The 5,577-nt window shown below is 41.9% G+C and overlaps 1 long non-coding RNA gene across 1 annotated transcript in view; it reads right to left on the bottom strand.

Moving 5' to 3' along the window:
• LOC123516099 overlaps positions 1-5,258 on the bottom strand; it is a 28,935-nt gene extending 23,677 nt beyond the window's left edge. Inside the window, exon 1 of the long non-coding RNA XR_006678085.1 lies at positions 5,213-5,258. This is a non-coding gene — a long non-coding RNA (uncharacterized LOC123516099). The remainder of the gene's footprint in view (positions 1-5,212) is intronic.
• Between the last annotated feature and the right edge of the window lie 319 nt (positions 5,259-5,577).

The following is a 5,577-nucleotide window of genomic DNA, read 5'->3' as shown; positions in this document are numbered from 1 at the left end:
TCATACAGGAACTATTACCTTCAGGTCTGTTGGCTTTTTACAGCTTCCATTATTGTCTTATGTTCTTATGTTATGTTCTTGAATAACATTAAGCGTTCTGTAGTGACCAGCAAGATGATTCTGACATTAGAAAAATGAAATAGGAGATTAAAGAACATTAGTACAAGAGAGCAAATGTTACGTATTGCACTGAAGACTGCCATAAGTAAAGCAAGCCTTTTCGTGCCAGACCTGTGCCTCGAAATGCTCTTCTCATCAGCTACTCACCACTTCTTTTATTTTAAGTCAGCAGTGGAAATTAAGAGCAGCTATAAATTTAGAGGCAAAGTCATGCCGCTAAAGCATTGTCACCGCGCCGCTGGTGGATAAACTGGTGCAAAGGTATGGACAGGATGAACATATATTTCCACGTTCTTCTTAGAAATTCCTTCTATAAATATCCCAATTAAAACAACAAAAAATAAACGTGGAAACTGACTGAACATGCTGCAACAACAAGACAGGCATGTGAAAAATTCAAAGAAAGCTTCAATACAAAATTTTAAACGATATTCACTTGTAAGCACCAAGATACGTAAGAAAATCTTAAAATATATAGAGGATTTTCCGAGGAAGCGAGCATAATTACAGGCATGATAAAGTCTAGCGAGACGGAGCAAAACAACAACACTCTTCAAAACTTTTGCACTTCAGAGAAAAGCGCGACTGAATAATTCATGCCATGAGAAAAACGGAGAGATCGTCCTGGTAAGAAACAAGAAGCGAAAAACTAGTCTCACAACTTCGTGCAGTGCGAGTAGACTCCATAGACTTGGATGAATAAAAAGAAGACAATGAAAACGCATCAAACAAACTTCTAAATCAAAATCAAGTATATTTTTCAACTCGATGAATTAAAATATCGAATACTGCAACGAAACAAAGTAATAATGATAATAAAAAATATATAGTAATAGCAATGAGATTACCAACAATAACAATTATAATGGTAATAATAATAGTAACAAGAACGAAAGAAGAACAAGAAGCATAAGAACAACCTACACTTCTCCTGAACCACACGACCAGCTGAAAAAAACGAACGACCCAGAGCTCATCATCAAAACCAACACTGATCATCACCACCTTCTGTACATAACACTATTCCTCGTAGCACACTATTAAGTACGCTTCTGAGGAGAATGACAGACTTTGTGACAACCTGCTAAGAAAAGACCGTCAGTTCAGCAGCCAACTCAGCCTCACCCTCACACAACCCAGCGCTTTCCTTGTCACTCCGCAGCGCTCCTCAGACCCAGTGAAGCAGCCTCTGGAACACGTAGCTGCACGGTAATGGAATAAACACTGAAGAAATCCATCTACTCAACACTGTACGAGACTCTGAAACTGAATTTACTGTGTGTGGCAAGGAGAGAAAGAGAGAGAGAGAGACAGAGGACGCGAAGAGAGAGAGAGAGAGAGAGAGAGAGAGAGAGAGAGAGAGAGAGAGAGAGAGAGAGAGAGAGAGAGAGAGAGAGAGATGAAAGGGGAGGATGGGGAGAGAGAAATTTACCTCAATAAAAGAAGGAGGATCTAATCGAGAGGAGGAGGGACGCACTGGGGAAAGGCTGATGGAAAAGATGGAGGAGGGAAAGTCGAGTACAGACAGAGAGAAACAAACGAATAACGCAACACAGGAAGTCACTCAATTACTTTATCCACTCCAGGCACATTAATCGACTTAAATAGAGATCACACACACACACACACACACACACACACACACACACACACACACACACACACACACACACACACACACACACACACACACACACACACACACACACACGAAGATATGAATAATACAGAATATAAAGAGTGTTTGGTGTATGAAATGATAAATACTATGTGAATCTTCGAATCAGAAAGGAAAACATAAAATAAAGTGGGAATTTACTTAATTTTAAAACACTCCTTTGGTTTTCCCGTGTTTCGTGTTTGTTTTAATGTGTTCGTGAGTCGTGAGTGTGTCTCTTATTGGTTCAGTAAAACGTGTCTCTTACTCGTCAATATGTACGTACGTCGTTGATTGATAATAGTTCCGATGAGTGAGGTTAATAATACGGTGGAAGACAAAGTGCAGTAGTGCATATATGAACTTATTATTTATTTCTTAACATAATCGCCATTCCTAATTTTTTTTATTCTTATATTCATGTTTTTTTTTCTTGTTATTTCATTTTTATATTTTGTGACGTTATTTAATTTTCCTATTCTCTCTCTCTCTCTCTCTCTCTCTCTCTCTCTCTCTCTCTCTCTCTCTCTCTCTCTCTCTCTCTCTCTCTCTCTCTCTCTCTCTCTCTCCTAGACATCCATCTCGTTGTCCCCGGGTGTCCCTTTCTCCCTTCCTCTCCCCCTTACTACATGATAAATACATGGACAAAATGGCTGACTCCCCCCTCACCCCCTCTGCTGTATTCCCCACCTACTCTGTCCTTCCCTCCCTCCCTCCCTCCCCGCCTTTCTCCCCTTGATCCCTGTCTCTCCCAGCAAAAGGAGAGAAAAAAATGTAAACTCGCATCAAAACTTTCTCCTTCAAACTACAAACAAAAATGTGAGACGCAGGAGAGAATATTACGGAAGAAGAAGAAGAAGAAGAAGAAGAAGAAGAAGAAGAAAGGAGCATAAGCATACATAAAGGATAAAGAATAAACTTGGCTTCGCGCGAGTCTAAAATGGGAGGAAGAGGAAGAAGCAGAAGAAAAGAAGAAGAAGAAGAAGAAGAAGAAGAAGAAGAAGCAGCGATGATAGTGTAGCGGCGGGGTGTGAAAATGGTGGTGGTGGTGGCGGTGTGAGTTGGCAACATTGAAATCACGGAAAGTTGACAAAAGGACAAGAAGGGAGAGCAGTGTTGCCATCTCCAGTTCCCCCTCGCACCCCCAGCTGTGTCTCCTTGTGCTGGCCCTGAGGGAAGGAGGGAGAGAGAGAGGAGGGAGGGAGGGTACGTGGTGGATGAAGAAAATGAAGGAAGTTGAAAGTAAGGGAGAGGTGAAAATGGGATTGTGTTCGAAAATTAAATAACAGGATAGCGGAGGAAAGAAGAGAGGGAGAGACAGAGAGGAGATGGAGGAGGAGAATTCGGAGGTGTCATAAAAGATGCCAAAGAAAGAAAAAAGAGGAGGAGGAGGAGGAGGAGAGGGGAAGCGAGATGAATATTAAAGTAAAAAAAAAGAAAAAGATGAAAAAAAAACTAGTAACTGAGAAAATATGAAAATGAAACAAATAAATAATGAATATAGGTCGTGTATGAAGCCAAAATGAGCAATAGTTCCGATATATCATCAGGTGGAAGTAAAGAGGACTAACAAATGAATGATACAATTCACTGCCGAAAGAAGAGAGAAAACACGTAGCATACTAAGAACAATAAACAGAAAGAGAGAGAGAGAGAGAGAGAGAGAGAGAGAGAGAGAGAGAGAGAGATCACAAAGACACAAAGGATGAAAGTGTTTCGAAATAAATAACTTAATATGTTCTCCTACTCACTTTCTCTGCATCGTAATATACATTTCTTTTCACCTCAACATACCCTCCTTATATATATATACGCTCGACTCACTTTTCTTTGTATCACAGTAATAGTAATATACACTCCTTTTCACCCTAACATTTTCTCCTTCCCCAATACACACTCATCCGTCTCACCTTACCAACACACAGTCCATTACCCCAACACACAGACTTCTTCCTTAGCCCACAGTCTTACACTTAATCAGTAGTCATCCCTAGTGGGCAGCACAGTTCCTATTCCCAACACACAGACCCTCTAACACACGGTCCCTTACCTAAAGAAAAGTCCCTTTTTCTCTAATACAGTCGTCTGGCCTACTAACACAAGCTCCTCTACCAAACACACGACTCCTTTTACCCACAACTCATATTTCCATGCCCCAACACACAGTCTCCCCTTCAAAACAGTCCCCTGGCTCTAAAACACAATTTTTGCCCCCACACAGTCCCTCCAACGCCAGCACTTATTTGATATTGAACTTTTTTTTTTGGCTTCTGTAGACATTGTCTCGTGTTCCTAACACAGTCCTTTACCAATAATATGTAACTAATATACAACTTTCACTCTAAGCCTTCCGTATCCTCCAACACACAGTCCTTTCCTCTCAGCACACACCCCGAAGCATGTAGTATTTCCCTCAGTGCTTGGGTCACTTCCTGAATTCCTATACACAGTCCCCAACACTTGGAAAAAGTCCTCACTTGAATACAGTGTTCTCCTGTAGATAGTGTTTTTCCAGCAACAAACTGCCGAATCATTCGACGCACAGTCACTTGCCAAAGTACATTTCATTACATTTAGACAATCAAAACACATTTTGCGCCCCCTTGAATACAGTACTTAGTTTCCCGATCACGTTTTTTGCTTTAGTACATAATCCTCTCCCTTATAACTTAAAGTTGGTTGTCATGAAATGTAGGTCCTTACACCTGCGACCCTACCTCCTTCTGTAAAATACTTCCAGTGGTATACACGTTTATTAGCTTTCCTCAGCTTCCCAAGTCTATTAGTCGATCTTTTTATTATATAGCACAAAATCCCCCGCCATACAAGAGTTTGCTATACACATACCAGACATCTGCTACCTGAAACAAATTTAATCATATTTTCACCACAAGTTTGGGGTGTCATTAGACGATTTTATGTACATTAGGAAGGGTTTATTGAGGTCAGAAGATTAATGGTCCAGAGTCTTCACTATTCTTATTCTCATATGAGTTTGTGAAGCTGTATAAAATCACCAAAAAATAACCAGAATGAATATGTAGACGTGTCATGGTGCTGAAGGGATTAAATCACATTCCTCAACTTTCTAAACACACTTCACCCAATTTATGATGCCTTTACCCTAACAAATATTTTCCTGCCACAGTGTAGAGCCTTACACTCACACAACATACCCTACGATCACTGAAACACATTCTACACCCTCCGAAGCACACTCCCTTGCTGCGATCCACAATACTGTTTCCCCAATTATACAGTGCACATCAATGGTACAGATCCTTGCACCCACACTACTACCACCTCCACAACACACTCTGCAACATCCAAAACACTCTGCGGCCCCTCAAACACCTCTCAGCCTCCCAGACACAGATCTCAGCCCCATTACACGATGCCTTCTCCCTCAAGCAGCCCTTTGTTCACCTTACTCACTGTCTGCCACAGAAGGTGCCCAGCCACAAGCACATGCCACACCGTCTCTGCCACAACTGGGCTCCGCTTGTGGCCTTCCTTCCTCCCTCCTTTCCTCCAACCCTCCCCTCCTCCTCCTCCTCCTCCTTCTCCCTTGTGGCACACTTAGGTACACAACTGTTCAAGGTTCATCTTTCCCTTGTTCCAGACGCCCTGTTCGTTCCTCCTCACCCTCCAGCGTGCCCGAGGTAGAGACACGGTCGCCCCTATGACAGCTAGATAGAAAGGTGTGTTCCCTTATGTTTTGGTTGTCCTGTCCCTGTCTGTCTGTCTGTCCGTACCTCCGCGTCCTTCTATCTCGCTTCCTCTCTCTCTCTCTCTCTTTC

This window comes from Portunus trituberculatus, chromosome 40 (assembly GCF_017591435.1).
Source record: "Portunus trituberculatus isolate SZX2019 chromosome 40, ASM1759143v1, whole genome shotgun sequence".
NCBI classification, from domain to species: Eukaryota; Metazoa; Arthropoda; class Malacostraca; order Decapoda; family Portunidae; genus Portunus; species Portunus trituberculatus.
The sequence above is the reverse complement of the archived record's forward strand: the minus strand, read 5'-3'. Positions and strand labels throughout refer to the sequence as shown.